We start from the raw sequence: 18,870 nt of genomic DNA on the forward strand, positions 1-18,870 counted from the left end.
TGGCTTCCCCATGCAGCCCAGCAGGGTGACCTGGAGATGGTCCTCAGGAAGGGGACAGTGAGCCGGGTCAAGCCCGAGGGGCCAAGCCCAAGGACCCAGCTGCCCCCTCCCCCAGTTCCAGCCTGTCTCTCCAGGTTTAAGGGCCTGACCACCAATGGAGGACACTGCGGTCCTTCCCCGGCCTCCACCTCCTGGACACCCAGAGCCGAGCATCTGCCATTACCAAAAAAGGCTGCAGGCTTCTTCAAGTGTCGCCTGGGGACACTGTCACGCCGGGAGAGAACCTGGGGCATGAGCCAGATGGGAAGGCCCTAGCTCCCGAAGTGCAACCAGGCTGGTCCCTGGGATCCTGCAGATGGGGTGGCCCCGCCTCAGAGAGTCCACTCTCAGGAAACTCGGACCCAGGGCACCAAGAGAGGCCACCAGCCACGTCCCCTCCTCTGTGTCAATCAGGAGACTCAGGCCAAAGGGGGAACTGCCTCTCAAAGAGCCCGACTTTAATGACAGCCAAGGAAGGGTGACAGGAGAGGGAAGGGGACCAGCAACACGGGACAGACAGAGGGAGCCAGTGGCCGTGTGGACACAGCAGGCTGGGTGGATCACTTGAACACACGGGGGTACAGCCTGGCCACGCGGCCTGGTCTGGGATCCCCTGGGAGCTTTACACAGGAAAGGGAGGGGCATCTGGGCTGTGCTCTAGGGGTTCTGATGCCCTGAGGGGGGTCCAGGCTCTGGCTTCAAGTCCCACCTCCCCAGCTCCCGCACCAAGAGGCTCAGCTGAGGTGGGTCCAGGGGGAGATGTTCCAGACAAGACCCTGAGCGCCCGGCCCACGGGGAGCCCCCGAGACCCAGGAGGGGAATATCCTTTCCCGCAACCGCCATCGTTATCACAAGCTCTCTGGCTCTCCAGGAGCGCTTGGGTCCAGTGAGGACCCAGCCTCCCCTCTTGGGCACCCTCTTCAGGAGGGGGCCGAGTGTCTCCCACACCTATCAGCAGCAGACTGGCTGGGCTATGGGCTTCTTCCTGAGCTGGATGGAGGTGTGTCTGCAGCTACTGTGTGTGCAGAGGGGCGTCACTCAGTGTAGAAACCCGGACGCTGCAGGGACGAAGGCTCCAACCAACCCAACGCTCCGCTCCCTCTGCTCCCAGCTCCTGATCCTGGGAGGAACCACAACTCCTACTTCCTGGGATCTGTTACACTCCCTGACCCCCTGGGTGGCCTGCACCTCCTCCTTCTGAGGATTTCCCTTGGCAGCCCCCAAACCCACTGTGGACACTGGTGCCCGCATACAGAAAGGAGGCATAAAGGACATGGAGGACACCTCTGGTCCCCGGGCCTCGAGGACCATCTCCATCCCCACGTGCTGGCTTCTCGAAGGCGCTGGAGTGGACCCCGGCTGCCTTTGTCTGCCAGACCCACCTTCTTCCTCCTGATGACCACACCCTGGGTTTGGGGGGCTGTTTCCCCAAGGAATCGGGCTCCCCGTTCTCGGTCCTCAAGGCCAGGTGGGGCTCCCTGCCCAGCCCCAGGAGCAGAACGGGACCCCTGGCCTGGCTCAGCAGGGACCGCATCCCTCTGGGCAGAGCAGCTGGTTCAAGCGTGGACACTGGAGCCCACCCAGGCCCAAGACGCTGGGTTCTGGGGGAATCCGCATTTTGTGGAAAGGGACGGACTCCTACCACGGATGCGGCTGAGAGGATGGCCGCGCCTCAGGGAGACGCCCGCAGAGGCAGAGGGGAGCAAGGGACAGAGAGAGAGCCACCAGGAGCCTGTGGCTCTGCTTGACCCTCCACTGGCTCCAGACCCCTGACCTACTGACACCAGAGTGTCCTTGAGCCGTCCTGGGGGAGGTGCCTGTCACTGGTGGCTGGAGCAGTCCTGACCATCCCAGGAGATGGGACTTCCTGTGACAACGCTCACTTCACCCAAATCTCTGCACACCTGCCGACGTCCATCTGTTGGACTCCTAGGGACGACGATGGGTGCCCAGCACCTCCCTGGCCTGTCCAGTTCACCCAGAGCCTGGCATTTCAAGTTTTCTGTCACCTGAGTTGCGTCCTCTGCCACCTCTCCCCCCATCCCCTCCTGCTGATGTCATTGTCCCACCCACACTCTCCTCAGAATCGGCACCCTGCACCACATGGGTCCTCCATCCTGCCCTGTCCTGGACCACGCTGGCCTTCCACCCTGGGCTCAAACACCATCCCCTCCGTCCATCAGGCCTTCTGTGGAAACTGGCTGAGAGCCACAGTCCCCCGTTGAGTGGGGGCAGCCCGTGGTTGGGAGGCCTCGGCTCAGGAAAGCAGGGTGTGCCCTGGGGGCACCAGCCGTGCTCACCAGCAGGGACCTACCTACTGTGACAAGTCCAGCACCCGTGGCTTTGTGCTGTCCAGCCACGTCCATCTCCTTAGCCAGCCATGAAACTGTAAGTGGCCCGTGTCCCATCCAGCCTGATCTCCCTCCGTACAGAAGGACATACTGTTGAATGAATCAACACACAGACGGATACTTTCGAATCACCTTATTAGAAGTAAGATCGGAGTTTGTGTGGCCCACAGGGGGCTCATGAGACGGAGGCAGAGCGCCCGTGACCAGGGTCCCAAGGAACCCCGGGGCTCGTATCTGAGATGACGGAGGCTGGGCAAACAGGGTGGGCAGGACAGTCTGGCTCACACCCTGGCTTGGCCACAGCTGCGATGACCGTGGGAACCAATGGGCCCGTGCAGGACGGCCCAGCACAGCCAACAGGGTGGGCCGTCCAGGATGCCGGCGCCACGTTGGAAACCCAAGGTTCCCGCCCCCTCCTCCTGCCGCCCGTCAGTCCTCAGGGGTTTCTGGATCTCCGTGTAGTGGCAGGTGCCAGGTGCCAGGCCTGGGCAACACGGCGACCCCATCCACCTCGTGTTTGTGTCCCACCCTCTGAGAGTTCCCGGCGGTTCCTCTCCCTGCCAACAGAGGGGGCCCGAAGACGGGGACGTTGTCACTCGTCCTACCCTGCTGCCTCCACCTGGATTAAAATTGCAACATAACAAAATAGAAAAGCAGCACCTCCTCCCCCAGGAGCTCTGGATCACCTGCCTCCTCCCTGCCTTTTAATTACATCGGCCTGAGTGTTCCCTAAGAAAACAGAGAACAGACTGGACAGGGAGACGGCGAGCAGTAAGGAGCCCTGCGTGCCTCCTGCACCTCACTGAACAATTAGGGATTGTGCGCCAGGGCGGACCCGCTCCAGATGGCCGGCCTCCACCAGCCGGGGCTCCGCTTCTCGCCTTCCCCCGGCCTCTCCCCGGCCTCTCCCCGGCCTCTCCCCAGCCTCTCCCCGGCCTCTCCCCAGCCTCTCCCTGGCTTTGCATCATTGATTTTCTTAAAATACAAGGACAGGATTGTCAGGGATGCTGTTCCCACGTTGGGTGCTCCTCTCTTCTCGGCGGCAACCCAGCCTGTCCGGCACAGCACTGTTGGCACAGAGTGCAGTGGGCTCCCCTGCCACCAGCCTGGTCCCCTCCCAGGTGGCCAAGAGCAGAGCCCTGGTCCCCAGGCCCTCCTCTAGGTCTGCTCGGCCGGGCTTGCCTCAGCAGGCCCTGGGGACAGAGATCATCTTGCAACTTCACTTTCGGTGTCAGAGGACTGGGAGGGAGGGGTACAGAAGGCCACTGTGGTGTCACATGGCCTGCTTCCTCCTGCCGGCCTCCGGAGCCGTCCTGAGCAGCCCCGGCCTGAGGTCTGCACACAGCACAGCCTCTGCCCTGGGCCTCCACGGAGGCTCCACTGCTCTCAGGCTGTGCAGGCTGCTGCCCGCCCTGCACCTTCCCTCAGGGTAGACCTTCCCGGCCCTGCCCCTGATGGCTCCTCACACTGATGTCTACCGCGATGGCCATTCAAGGGTCTCTTTTCCTCCAAGAGACTGCAGGCTCCTGAAGGCCAAGGTGTGCATCCTACTGACCTCCATCTTCCCGGCCAGCACAGCCCGAAACGCACAGCCCGACCGCGCCGGACCCTGGTTAGCTAATCCAACCGCGGGGAACTTTCTCCCTACCAGGGCCACAGCCCCGTGAGAGACGGCTGGGGGCCTCATCTGTGTCTTGAACACTAGCCACACGATGCCTGTGTTCAGGAAGGATCTAGAACGGCCATCGCCACTACTCTGTGTGTGGAGCGGGATTCGTCCGGGCTGGGCAGTCACGGCGCCCCCTGTGTTAGGAGCTCACAGATCCTTCCTGACCGCGCAGAATCTAGTTAACTGAAACATGGGAGTGATTTATTTTCCCATGTTGCTTGGTTATTCTCTAAAAATAAAGAAGGAGAACAGCTCGAGCTGACTGTGAGAGAGTGGAAGGTTGGTGAAGCCCACAGAGCCATTCAGAGAGAGATGCCTGGCTCCCCCGTGTCCATACGTCCACACGCTCCCGTCCCAGTGGGGCCTTCTCGGGGCAGAGACAGGCAGCCATGCCCAAGACACACTGACAGGGGACAAAAGGAACACACAGGCAGGGTTTGGTGGCTGCGGAGGTTGAACTGTGAAGTCCTTACATGGCTCGGCACCTCTGAATGTCACCTATTTGGGAACGGGATCTTTGCAGCAGTACAGAGGTCCAGTGAGGCCCTAGTGGATGAGGGTGGCCTCTCATCCTGTGACTGGAGCCACCTGTGGAACAAGGGAGGAGCCACAGGAAGGTGGAGGCCGAGCCTGGGAAGCCTTCCAGGAATGCTGCAGCCACCAGCAGCCAGGGCTCCGGAGGGAGCCACCCCCAGATAACAACTGGATTTGGGACTTTCAGCTTCCAGAGCTGTGATGGAAGAAGTGTCCGTTGTTTGGGCTGATTTGTTACGCAGACCCAGGTAACGAATACATTAACCTATGATTCCTGGAAACTGTTTACCTTTTGATACAGAGAGGCCCCCCCGCCTTTGGTACTGGGAATTAAACCCAGGGGTGCTTAACCACTGAGCAACACCCTCTAGCCCTTTTTATTTATCTTTTTAAATTTTGACACACGGTCTCACTAAGTTGCTTAGTGCCTCCCTAAGTGGCTGAGGCTGGCCTCAAACTTGCAATCCTCCTGCCTCAGCCTCCTGAGTTCCTGGGATTACAAGCATGTACCACCACGCCCAGCTCAGAGCCTGTTTTGGGGAGGATCCCTGAGAAGCTGAGAAGAACAGCATCCTCCAAGAGGAGAGGAGGCAGACTGGGGGAGGGGAGGGGGAGACCTGGGTTTCACTGTACACTATTTTAAACCGTTTAACTTTTTTAAAACTTTTTTTTAGTTGTGGATGGACCTTCATTTCATACATTTGTTTATATGAGATGCTTTGAGAATCGAACCCAGTGCCTCACAAATGTGAGGGGAGCGCTTTGCTACTGAGCCACAAACCCCAGCCCCCTTTTAACTTTTGTGTACATTCCTGTGCTATTCAAAAAACAACAGTTTTTAAATAACTGTAATTTCTTTTCTTTTCTTTTCTTTTCCCTTTCTTTCTTTCTTTCTTTCTTTCTTTCTTTCTTTCTTTCTTTCTTTCTTTCTTTCTTTCTTTCTTTCTCTCTCTCTCTCTCTCTCTTTCTCTTTCTTTCTTTCTTTCAGCTCAGAAATGACCCGAGAGCCTTGCTTCATCCCTGCGAGACTCAGACTTCACACCCGGAAACCAGGGGCAGCGACCACAGCCCCCGCCCTCTCCTGGGCAGAGCCTGCCCTCGGCAGGGGAGGTCTCCGGGAGCCAGGGTGCCTCCAGGCCTGGAGGCATCCGAGCGCTTCCACAGCAGGCAACTCCGGGACGAGGACCCGAGTGGCACCCTGGGCCCAGGTGAGGCTGTGGTGGCGGCAGGTGAGGCCCGCACCTGGTCAGGAGCTTGCGGCCCAGCCCTGCGCCATGCGGAACAGGCCTTGCCAGGCCCCTTCTGGGCCGGGGTCTGGGTTGGCCTCTATGTCACGTTGGCAGCACTGTGGCCTCTCCATCCCTGTCCTAACCCTTCCCAGTTGTCATCACTAAGAAATGACCAGAGAAGCTGGGGTGTAGCTCACGGTGTGGCGCCTGCCCATCGCTCAGGAGGCCTTCGGTTCCCTCTCCACCACCACACACACACACACACACACACACGACCAAACGTCCCCTGGAAGGGAAGGCCTGACTCTACTTGCAATCTAGAGGTCTGCAGATCAGAGATGCCCAGGGTGCTGTCCCCAGACCAGTAGCACAAACATCACCTGCCTCAAAATAAAACATGAAACGTGTGGAGACGTAGTTCAGTGGGAAAGAACCCCTGGGTTCGATCCTCAGGTCCTAGGAAATAAAATGAAATGAACAAGCACCACCTTGTTGGGATCTCCCAGCGGCTCTTTAGGAAAGAGGACTGAACTGAACATTTAAAAGCCATTCTTATGATCTGGAAGGCTGGGGATTGCTACAGTGTTTCCTCAGGGCAACAAAATTCAGCAGTTTCTTTCTAGTGCTCAAGAACTTGTCTTCTGAGCAGGGCAAAGTGGTGCACACCTGTCATCCCAGCAGCTCAGGGAGGCTGAGGCAGGAGGATTGCAAGTTCAAGGTCAGCCACAGCGACTTAGCAAGGTACTAAGCAACTTAGGAAACAGGGCTGGGAATGTGACTCCATGGTCAAGAGCCCCTGGCTCAATTCCCAGGACCAAACAAACAAACAAACAAAAACAAACTTATCTTCTGAATATTCAACCTCCTGGAGGCTGACACTCCTTCCCGGCAGAGGGCGGCAGTCTTACAGTGGACTGAATGGGTGAGAAGCAGGATGTACATGACATCTTTTAAATCCTGGGTCCAACTATGCCTGAACACTGATTTCCCAGTCACATGAGCAAATCAGCTTTCTCATGACTTAATCCAATTCAACTTTGATCTCTGATCATTCGTCTTTAAGAGAGTCTCAGCACAGCACTTTTGAAAGGTCACTAAAGATCACCATGATCATGCAACTTCTTGTCTCAATCTGGCTTCCCATGAAGTCCTATCCACAGGGAGAGAGTCTCACGCCCCGTTACATTGAGAATACGGAGCTTTTTGTGGCTCCAGAGAACAGTATGAACGAATCACAATCTGGCATCATACGTGAGTGTCTTGCGAGTTCGGTTCCGGTGAGTCAGTGCCCAGGTTTTAACACATGTCTACTTGGCAAACTGGATATCCAAACTAGCCCCCAGGGGAAGTGATGCTCCACCACCCACCCCACCCCATGGCACCCCACATTTCCAGGGGGCTTCTCTAAACACTGAGGTGGTCAGAGATCCCCTAACGCACACAGCAGCAGCCGCACCTGTTTTGCCTTCTCTTATCGACAACGTGATTTACATCCATGTAAACTTATTTCCTCTCTCACTGTCTCTTCCCCTCCCTCTCCTATCACGGGTAGACTAGCCGCAGCCCACGGTCTGTCTCTGTTTTGCCAGGTTAACTGCCACCACAGACGGGGGGCGGGCGGAGCACGCTGACCAGGTGCCTGTCTTGGAGTCACCCCCACGACCTGCCGGCTTCCCTCGGTCCCTGCTCTGATGACACAGGATGACAGCGTGTTTGAGTATTTCCACAGGCTGACGCTTTCCCAAGGGCCAACACCTCTGTGTAAAGAGCCTGAGCCCAACCCCGGGTCCAACAGAGCGCTGAGATAAGCTGGCGGGGGAGCCCGGCCCGGGGACTTTCGAGGTTTATGATGTCAGCGGGCTGCAGAGAGCCTCCAGCAAGGTCCAGACGCTGCGGATTCCTGCAGAACACAGGTGGCCACAGGACCCTCACACTGGCTGTCGGGCAAAGCCGAGTTCTCCCCTCTGCATTGGAGGTGGGGCTGGCCGGGCTGCTGGGGCAGGTGGCAGAAAGTCCAAAACTCTCCTTTGGGGATAAAGGGAAGCTGCGTGATGGTTCCGCAGTTCACCAGAACGCTCCAGGCCTGATCCTCCTGGATCGGCTACGGAAGCAGGACAGCTCATGGCAAGATTTCTGAAACTGCCCGACCCCCCCCCCCCCGAAGTCCCAGCCAGACAGAGGACTCAGAATTGACCCATTAATATTTAAACCACAGTGGCCACTCACCATCAGGTGACGGCAGCAGCTGCCCCAGAAATCCTGTCCTCAAACTGCCAAGGTCAGTGCACTGTGGACTCCAGTAGCTTCCTGGAGCTCACTGGGAAAAGCCGGGGTAAGCATGGTACCTACGTCCTCGGCTCAACAGAAAATTCCCTCGGAAGACCCTCAGGCACCAGTTAGCACCGTAAGCATTTATTATTAATGAGGCATAAGCAAGCATTTATTATAATAATGCTATTATTATTATTATTAGTGCTAAAAATTGTCTATAAGCCTGTCCCCTTCCTCCTACTAGGCAAAGTCGGGATTCCAAAGTGAACAGCGGGTGCCTTTCGGGACACTCGCACGTGGCCACCTCAATGATACGTCCCAATGAATAATTGGATGTTATTGAAACTCTCCTTGTTCGGAGCCGCGGACTGCATCGAGCCCAACCCACCCGGCGATCGTGTTCTTCCAATTTTAACGGCGGAATCATTCATAAATAAGAAACGGCTTCTTGTTTTGTATGAATCAATTCACAAGATAAATATTTAAATAAAATGTGGCTTCAATTGTGCTCTCGGATGATAATTGCTGGCTCACACTCTGTTTCTGTATCAGTGTGTTTTCTTTTATTCCCCGCGCTGACTAATGAACGGAGCTGTCAGAAGCCCATTGCTCACGATCTCGCGGGCAACACATTAGTAGTTCCACATAAATATAAAAACCATATTCGCGGCGGCGAGGGAGATAGATGTGCGGCTTGCAGAAACTCCCTGATACTTCATTGCTATCAACAGACAAAGAATCCTGGGTGATAAATACGATTACCTGAGTAACCGACGCGCTCTTAACATAGGAATCAGCCCCGCGTCACCCAGCTGTCAATAAGAAAAAGATAATCCGAAGAACAAACCCCCGTGTGCGCAGAACGGCCTCTGTTTTGAAGAGTCCGCAGAATTTTGCATCCTAGGCTATAAGGGAAAAAAGCATATTTATGTAATTTGGGGATCTTTGCAATCCCTACATGGAGCAAAATCACATACTCTCGAATTGGTGCTCCACTCAAAGTGGGGAGAATCCGGGATTCTCCACCTTCAAGAGTCAAGAGGCTTCTGAATGTCATTTCGTTCCCATTCTTCCTGTCTCCGCGGACTGTTGTGTTCCAGTTTTACAGTGTATTCATTTCATGAAAATGGATCCAGTCAGTGTCCCGCGCCTGGCCCTGCTGGCCAGGGAGGGACCTGTGGGCACCACAGTGCTGAGCAGAGCCAGCAATGAGAGGTGACTCACTCCTGCAAGATGGGACTGTCCAGAGCAGCTCTGCAAGTATAGCCCGTGTTTCCCACTGTGCCCTTGGGCTGGGACGATGGCGCCCTGCGCTCCCAACCCCCTCCCGTAACCAGAGCTGCGAGTTTTCCTGTCTTGTGGGGACGAACAGACTCAAGAGTCAGAACATGGGAGCCTGGGAACCTTGGTGATGGCCAAGATCTTCCTGTTGGAAGTCACCGTTCTCTGTGTTCTCCGTCTTCCCGTGGCTTCTGAATGCTTCTCCAGGCCCAGGGTCAGCCCTTAGGTGGAAACTGCCCGGCCTCTTTAAATCTCACCCGAGACTCTGCCCTGGGAAGGCTCGGAGCTGCGGCGGACGTCCTCTCGCAGGTGCGTCCCCTGACAGTCCCGGATTCCTCAGAGGCAGCAGCCAGGCCCCGGTGCTGGATCTATCTCATCCACTCCAGCGATGGCCCCAACCAAGTCCACTGCACCCTTGCCAAGGCTGGGAAAGGTCAGGATAAGAAAACACCCAGCGCCGCCTGGGGCCAGCCTGCACCACCCTTGGGAGGTGTCGACCGAAGACAGGCTGTTGAGAAAGGCCACCAACAGGTGGTTGCCAGATGCCACGTGGCACTGCTGGTGACACATTTTATCTCGCACCCATCCTGCTTGTCTTCTCTCTGTCTCGAACTCAGACATGGTCCCTCTGCCTTCCAAGCTCTCTCCTGAGCTCTGCACCCAGGTTGACAGCCTGCGCTGGACACTCCACTGGGATGTCCCTCAGGGGGCCCACTCAAATTCCCCGAGCCTGAGTCACCCGAGGTTTCCCTTTCTGCGGCCTGGTCTTGATGGCCCAAGTGCTCCTGGGAGCCGGTGGTGTCCTGTCTGAACATCCCTGGCCCTGGCACGCTGCAGACCTCCAGCTGCCCATAGGCTTGCTACGGAGCTGCGGCCACCTGACCCGTGCTAGAAGTGCCCGAGGATAACTGACCCATGGCCCAGCCCTCCACCAGTCACTGTGCAAGAGTTGGGTGTGTGCCCCAGCCCCTCGCCCTCCAGGGTTTGGATTTAGAAGTGTCGCTGTGACAGCTAGGGCTGTGGCTCCGTGACAGAGGCTTGCCTAGCACGTGAGAGGACCGGGTTTGATTCTCAGCACCACATGAAAAACTGAATAAAGACATTGTGTGCATCTACAACTGAAAATATCAAAAAGAAAAGAGAGATCCCTGGCCAGGGATGAAGGCCATTTTGAAGGCTCTGGAGTGGAGACCCCAGGCTCTTGCCACCCGGCCTATCCCGCTCCCCTGGAGGCCTGCAGCCCCTGGGATCTGCTCTCAGGGGCTGGCAATCCCACCCCTGGTACAGGAAAGAGAAAGGGATGACAATCAGAGCACTGAGGGTGCAGGGTGACCTGTGCACAGTGGGGACAAGCACGCGGCCTCGAGCCCCCGAAGCACTCTCCAGGAAGAAAGCCCCAAGCCAAGACCTGAGGAGGGAGCAGGGATCGGCCCTCTGTGTCAACTCACATACAGAAGCCGGAGGTCAAAGAGCAGGGCGTTTGGGAAATGAAAACACCAGGTCACAGGAGCAGAGGTAAGAGGGCGGCGAGCCATGGGCCTAGGTGACCCTTGGGTAGAGAGTGACACCCAGCTGGTGAGCCAGTGGCAGGACACTCATGCTGAGCAAGTGCCTCTGTTCTCACCTTCTAGTCGTTGATGTTGCCAATCAGGAGCTGAGACCAGGCCGGGCATGGGGACGCAGACCTGCCATCCCAGTGGCCCAGGAGGCTGAGGCAGGAGGACCACAAGTTCAAGGCCAGCCTCTGCAACTTAGTGAGGCCCTAAGCAACCTAGGGTCTCTAAAAAAATAAAAAGGGTTGGGGATGTGGCTCGGTGGTAGAGCACCTCTGGGATCAGCCCCTAGCAACAACCACAAAGCACAGAGCAGATGACAACCCAACACAGGGGTGACAGTCAGCTCAGGACATGTTTATGGGCCCTGCTGTCTGCCAGGCCTGTGCGTGAGGAGGTCTGTAGGCTCAGCTCTTGCCCAGAAAATGCATAAGGGACAGTGACATTGCAGGACCACCGAGGACTGTGTTCTGACACTCAAATGACAATTATCCTAATTGAGGAATAAATGAAGTGGATTTGTGTGGGAACTCATCTGCTGACCCAGCTGCTCTCTCAGATATATGCATGCCACATGTATACACGTACGCCAAACCAGAAACACGTCTACACATGAATACACACAACACGCTACAACACAGGACCTGGGGCAGGGGTATAGTCCCTGTCTTTGGTCAACAGAAAAAAGAAACCTCTGCAGACTCTGTGACTCTTTCTAGTGTCCCTACCCAACGGTCTGATCCCCATACCTCTGCTGGGCACAATGGCAGCTGTGAGCCATGCTGGGTCACCAGATGTGGTTATGGAGTCCTCGATGTGTGACCACTCTCAAGTAAGACACACCCTATGTACAAAAGCCACAATTTCAAAGACTTAGTAACAACAACAACAACAACAAAAGAAATAGCCTATCTCAATAGCTTCTTATATTGAGTACATGAAATGACAATATATTGACTATTTTGGGTGAAATTAAACATATTATGAGAGTTAACTTTACTGCTTTCTTGTTACTTTCTAAATGTGCCTGTCAGGAAATTTTGAATTACAGATGGGGCTCCCACTGGGGTCCCATATGATATGGTCGAGACCACCATCGTTCTGAGAGCATGGCTTTATGGCTTTGTTTCCTCGTGGTCTATCTGCCCAGGGTTGACCTGAGCCGATGTAAATACCGAGTTGGCTGATTCCCACGAGGACCAGGTAGCGCAGGAGGCCACGCCCAGCTGCACTGAGCTGTGGGGGGGCACTGAAGGCTGCTGCACAATACCCTTGAACCAGGGGCCGCCACGTGCGTGCCACCCCTGCCCGTGGCTGGGCCACGGGTCTCCTTCCCTCCCTACTCCCTGGAGCACCCGCACAGGCCTCTCCCATACACACAGGCCTTGCCACTGTGTGCTGCCCTACTTATCTAGAATGGATGCCCTTCTCAGCCACTGGACCCATGTATTCTGTACAATGGAGCTGCAGTTTTCACCAGGCTCTTGTTGGTTCTTAAATGTGCCATTGAGCAAGTTTTTGAATGCTGGGACCCTGACTCACTGGGCCCACAAGCCCTGGAGATTTCACTGAGACCCTGCCCATCACACAACTTTTGGAAGCACCCTCCCCCTCCTCCCAGGCTGCATTTCTATGGAGAGCTCCATCAGGGAGACTCCTTCCTAAGCCAACTGTGGATTCTTGGTCCTACCCTTCAGCCACCTGCTCTGTGGAATGCTACATCTTCTTTAAAATAACCCCCCCACCCCAAACAAACAAGAACAGACACCCAGCCACATTCCTCGGCCAGCAGAGGTCACATGCCATGTAATCTGCATGTGCAGGGCTGATAATGACTTTGATTTAATGATGCTCCTGCTAACGTTGCTGAGAACCTGCAAACAGCTGCTGGACATTTACAGCCAAAGGTGAGTGGAACACAGAGAATCTTGCGGCTTTCAGAAAACACAGTCTGTCCACGGGAAAACAGTCTGACCATCCAGTGGGGCTCTCCCTGCACCCCAGGGCACCCCTGGACTATGGCGTCCCTGGGGAAGGGCTGCGCCCAGCGTTCCTCCCTCGGAGGTGCCGGGTTCCCTTTCTTTCTTAAGCTGGGTTTCAGCCCAGCCCGAACAGACCCCGGGGGCTGGAGTGGAAAGCCAGGGGAGAAGAGGGACTCACTTAAACATGGTCACTTCCTTAAAAGCTTTTGGTTCGATGTGCATGTAAGTCATTTTGATTACTCAATTTCTATATTTATTAGGAATGATAAACCAAAGTACTTGAAAATAATTTCAGTGGCGATGAACTGTGGCACTCGATCGATGGGGGACACGGCAGTCAATTGCCCTTTCAGTTTATCTGGTCCTCTGCAATCAGCTGGGATCAATACTCTCAATCTCGATTGATAGCACAACGCTAATCACAAATAATTTCTGTAAGTGGGCTGTCACGGCGTGTGCAGGCAGCGCCCACATGTCCCAAGCGAGCCGTCCCCTGCCCTCTGCGTGGGCCATCTTGGGTCAGGTATGCCGCCGTCATAGCACCTCCTTTTCAGCGTGAGCAGCTGCCAATGGGACACTTCCTGTGGCCAGAGAGGATGATGAGCATCTCAGCGGCATCTCATCGCGGCCTATTGGGTCCCATTCAAAATTTAGCAGCCTAAAATCGCCTAGAATCGGACCCTTGGCAAAATCAATTAATCGAGTTTTGCTCGATTAATTGATTTTACCTTTTGGAAGGAATTAGGCGAATCATGAAAAAACTCACAAGAATTACAGCCCGGCAGGGTCCCCATTCCTTTTGAACATGTATTAAAGGGACGAAAGATGCTTTTCCTTTAGCAGCAGTGGTTGGAGAGAGACCCCCAGCTCCTTCCCTGCGTGAGACACCCTGAACGGGGCAAGAGTGACCCCCCCCAACGTGCCCAGGCTAAAGCACACCCCCAGTTCACCTGTGCAGGGGATGCAAGTGTTCGTGAGGTAAGCAGGTTGCATCGCTCTGCCAACGCGTTCCCCGGAGTCCTCTGCGCTTAGAGAGAGGGAGAAGGGGGTTGAGCGAGGCAGGCAGGCAGGGCTGAGGGGACAGCCAGCATGCCCGTTGCTCCATGCCAACAAGACCTGCTCTGCTTGGTGTAAGATTCTGTTTGAAGGGGAAACCTGGTTAGCATCTCCAGGATCTGAAGAGTAGAGCTAGGCTGCCTGGGTGCGTAGCTCAACTTCTGCTTTCTAGCTGGGCCATTTTGGGCAAGTTAACCAACCTCTTTGTGCCTCCAGTTTCCACACAAGAGATATTGGCAGAACCTGTTCTGTCAGCTTGGGTGGACCCTCCAGAACCTATTCTGTCAACAGGGGAGGTTATGAAGATTTCATAGATACAAGGATATTTGGAGAGCCCTTGGAACAGGGCCAGGCATGTAGTAAGCACTCTAAAGGGGTTGGTGAAGTCAGTGAAGTTGTACTCCGCCTTTTAAAAAGTCTTAAAACTACAGCTCTAAACAAGGGGTCTCAAAAACCTGTTTTAACCTCACACCCTCATCAGCAGAGAGATCGGGAACAGGCGAGACCCATGTGCCTTGTTTTACGCATGCGTGTTTTGGGTTTGAAGGCAGGCAAGCAATTCTGAGACGCACACAAAAGGCACCAGGAACGTGCGCGGAAGCGGAGCCCTTGCTAGGTTCCTCTCCAGAATCCGGGCTCAGGTGTGCGGCACCACCAGCCACCTCAGGCCTCCAGGGAGAGCACTTGGGCAGAAACTAGAGGTCTGGGAAGGAGGCAAGAAGGACCACGACTCCTCCCTTTCATTAAGACAATGATCTGACTATCTCCAAGCACAAAGTAAGCACCTACTGCATGCCCAGGGGCAGGAAAAAAGAGATGAGGTCTCTGTCCCTAAATAACAGCCAAGAGATGTCATGAGCAGCAAGTTTCAAAGGCCTGGGCACAAGCCTCCCATGAGAGGGTCCCTGATGGGGGTCCTAGGGCACCTCTGTTGAGTCCAAGCTCAGAAGGAGTCACCCCGAGTGACAGAGGCCATAGGGTCCCACATCCCGCCTTCCTTATCGCCACCAGGTCCACTAATCCCCCCTGTGGCCAGGTTGGATGGACTCTCCAGAGTTAGTGTGAGATCGGAAACGCCCACTAGAAGCCTGCCACCCGCCACTTGGGAGGGAAGAGGGGCGGTGACGGTTTAGATACGAGGTGTCCCCAGAGCTCATGTGTGAGACACAGGAGAGGGTTCTGAGGGGAAGCGATCGGGCTTCGAGAGCCTTAGCTCATCGGTACGTTGCTCCCAGAGGGGTTACCTGGGGGCAACCGCAGGGCTGGGATGTGGCTGGAGGAGGTGGTCACTGGGGACGTGCCTTTGGGGTTTATATATTGTCCCTGGTGCACAGAGCTCTCTCCGCTTCCTGGTGGCCGGGTCCTGACCTGCCTCCTTCTGCCACACTCTTCACCACAATGTCCTGCATCACCGCAGGCCCTGAGGGGTGGAGTCTGCCGTCTAGGGACTGATACCCTGAGCCCCAGATAAACTTTTCCTCCTCTGCTCTTGTCAGGTCTTTTGGTCTCAGCAGCAAAAAGACTGATGAAGACAGGATCCCAGCAAGTGTTGACGAAGCGCCAGGGAGACTCGTCCTATTTTTTTTAATATTTATTTTTAGTTATAGGTGGACACAACATCTCTATTTTATCTATTTTCATGTGCTGCTGAGGATGGAACCCAGCGCCTCTCGCATGCTAGGCGAGCGCTTTACCTCTGAGCCACACCCCCAGCCCGTAAGTCCTACTTCTAACAAGCTGCTGCTCCAGGGACCAGTGTGAGTGACAGGGTGGTGCCCAGCGCCCCTTCTGGGAGACAGGAGACAAGGGGCCTCTCGCCTGGAATTCAGAATTGGGTGGCAAAGTCTCTCTTCCCCCCAGGATGGTCTCTTCAATGGGAAGAGATCTAAACACTCAGGGGCTGTGGGGCGGCCACGTCTGCTCTAGGGTTAGAGAATAGGAAAATCAGGAAGCCAAGTGGAACTGGGGGGCAGGGGGTGCATGCGCAACGCGGCGCTCCTGCTCAGCCCTGGAGCTCTCAGTTTCTTGGTCCAGATCTCAGACTTCCCAAATATCACCTTATCCCAATAATAATTTTCTCTTAGCTGGGCACAGTGGTGCACACCTGGAATACCAGCGGCTTCAGAGGCCGAGGCAGGAGGATTGCAGGTTCAAAGTCAGCCTCAGCAATTTAGAGAGGCTCTAAGAAACTTAGTGAGTCTCTATCTCTAAATAAAATATAAAAAGGGCTGGGGATGTGGCTCAGTGGTTAAGTACCCCTGGATTCAATCCCTGGTACCACCCCGCAACACACATACACGCAAGAGATGTCTTTTTGCTCAAGCCTGTTGGAAGTTGCTTTCTGTCACTTGCAACCAAAGACTTCTGACTCTATAGCCCTGAAGACCATGAGGGCCAGCCCTGCCCTCCTCCTCTCAGACTTCAACAAGAGCAGATCCGAGCTGCTCCCTGGTCAACTCAAGACGATCAACCAACAGAACCACCCAGGCATGGTGTTCTGCGCACCTCCTCTGACTCCAGACCGGGAGGAACCCCTTCTCTCCCTGTCTCACTGTGGATCGTAGAAATTCAACTGTGAACGCAGCACGTTGACAGGGGACTTTTTTTTTTTTTTTTTTTTTCACCAAGCCAGCGATGGACCCAGCACTCTTGTTTCATTCTTTGTATCTGGCAAGGGAAAAAGGGACTCAGGGAAGGTGCATTTCCCCTTTAAATACCATGAAAGTTATGAATATATCTTTCCCAAACTGCCAAAATAATTGTTTCATTTACAGAACTAAAATTCTCCAGGGAGCGTCCCAGTGATGTTCTAAATTGCTAACATCAGATATGCAGAAAACAAATATGGAGCTGTCCATATGCTCCCAGTCCTGCATTTAGCATCTCAGCGCAACAGAAACTTACATTTCAATCACTTGCAATCCGTCTTGTGTTATGAGTGTGTGCAGGGTTAAGGCTGGATGCAAGTCGCCGGCCCAGAACCTGCTGCAGAGGCAGGCTCTGTGTGGACAGCCCCTGGCCCTGACACAAGCAGCCACTTAGAGAGTTCACTTTAAATTAACACTCACAGGCTGCAGACCCCCGTCCAGGGGGAAACCCGAGAGGCACCGCTCAGTGACTGCAGAGGGGGACGCTGCCAAAGTTTTCCCCGTTCTTTTTATTACTGCTCAAAAAGTCCTGTTGCTGTGGGGTTGTGGTACGGCCAAGAGTTGCCACTTCTTAGGCTCCATACGGAAAAGGACATGAAAGCTGGAACAGATGGGGGTGGGGGCACTGGGTACAACGGGGATGAGGACAGTGTCACACATAGTGTCACACACAGGACGGTCTGCGTGCTGGACACCCTGCCCTGCACCTTGCACATGCTGAGTTAGTCAATCTTCAAACTTATTCTGTTTCTAGCCACCATGAGCCCCATTTTACAGAGCAGCAAACCGAGGCTCAAGAAGCTGATCTAAGTAGGTAGCCGAGCTGCTGTTGCTCCTGTATCTCCCTCTTCTGCTAACGGTTGCTCAGTGTTCCACAGAAACATCCTTCCCTCCCCTCGGTAATGGTGGGAGACATCCTAACGAGTTCTCCAGGGCCAAAGGGTCCTGGAGAACATTTGTTCTGGGGCTGTGAGCTACATGATCAGGCACTGGTCTCCCCCACCCCTAGCCAATGGCATATAGGGCATCATTTAGGTTCTTAATACATATTTGAAGGACACATGAGTGAACATAGCACTTCAGACATAATAGATTAGTCTGATGCTTTTTTTTTTTTTGGTACTGGGACTTGAACCCAGGGGTGCTTGCCCACTGAGACACATCCCCAGCCCTATTTATGTTTTATTTTGAAACAGGGTTGCTAACTTGCTTAGGGCCTCACTAAGCTGCTGAGGCTGGCTTTGAACTCCCAGGCCTCCTGCCGTGGTCTCCTGAGTTGACAGGCTGCACTGGTCTGAGGCTTTCTATAAGGGCTGTGTGCTGAGGAGCTGTCCTGATTGGCTGGTCATTGGTCATGTGCTTTCCCTGGACCAATCAGCCACTGTCCTGGGAAGGTGAATGACTGGGGATAGGGGCTTCCAGAAGTAGATGCAGCTGCTCCATCATGCCCTGGGGGGGGGGGGCGCTGTCTCACGCCCTGACCCTGGCCCCTGCACTTACCAGGGCCCAGGTGTGCAGCATTTCCTTCCATTCTCTGAGATACTCCTTATCCCACACTTAAATTCCCATTTTTGCTGAACTGCCTTGGGAGGTTTCTGTTGCGGGCCACCAAATCACCCTTCATGCCATCTGGAAGAGATGCCCCATCGAGTACAAGGCCTGGCTCAGAAAATGCATCTGCAGGGGCTCAGGGCAGTGCTGGGCCCAGGGCCTGAGGTGAGGCCCAGTCCCTGGCACAGAGTGTCCATTTTACCTGGGTGTCTCCACGAGTCTGCGACTGCTGGGTCCTTTCCCTAGACCTTTCTTTCCAATCACCACAACACAATGACATAGACATTATTAGGTCCCTAAGTCACAGATAAGGAAAGGAAGGTTCTGGGTGTTTAAGGAACTTGTCCAACAACAGTGACACGGGGCATGGCACCGTCAGGCCTGCAAATCAGGCCATCCCCAGGCCAAAGCACGGTGTGCTTCCATGGTCCTGCACAGCCCTCGAGGACCGGGGCTCGGCTCATGGGCGGGACTGAGACACCCACTTATGGGGTCCCAGGCAAAAGGACCCAAAGAACCGGATGGCGGCTGAGCTCAGTGTGGGTCACTCAGCTGCCCTGGCTCAAAGCTGGGGACAGCAGGCGGAGGAGAGGAAATCCTTGCACCGGCACAATTCAACGACTTTTCTGGTTAAATAGAATATGGCCCCGTTTAAACAGAACCTTAGCAAAGGCCCTGGGAATCGGCTGACTCTTCCAAATCTCCC

At 54.9% G+C, this 18,870-nt stretch overlaps 1 protein-coding gene and 1 long non-coding RNA gene across 7 annotated transcripts in view; one reads left to right on the top strand and one right to left on the bottom strand.

Annotated features, from left to right (window-relative positions):
• Foxp1 (forkhead box P1) overlaps positions 1 to 18,870 on the bottom strand; it is a 616,519-nt gene that overhangs the window by 561,637 nt on the left and 36,012 nt on the right. The window lies entirely within an intron of this gene.
• Positions 7,445 to 8,615, top strand: LOC107150021. 2 transcript variants are annotated; one of them, XR_007341929.1, is made up of 3 exons: positions 7,525 to 7,735; positions 8,038 to 8,226; positions 8,338 to 8,615. It is a non-coding gene; the product is annotated as an uncharacterized LOC107150021 (long non-coding RNA). The 2 variants fall into 2 exon arrangements; XR_001504515.2 differs by having other exon boundaries at positions 7,445 to 8,226.

The sequence above is a fragment of the Marmota marmota genome, unplaced genomic scaffold, assembly GCF_001458135.2.
Source record: "Marmota marmota marmota unplaced genomic scaffold, marMar, whole genome shotgun sequence".
Taxonomy (NCBI): domain Eukaryota; kingdom Metazoa; phylum Chordata; class Mammalia; order Rodentia; family Sciuridae; genus Marmota; species Marmota marmota.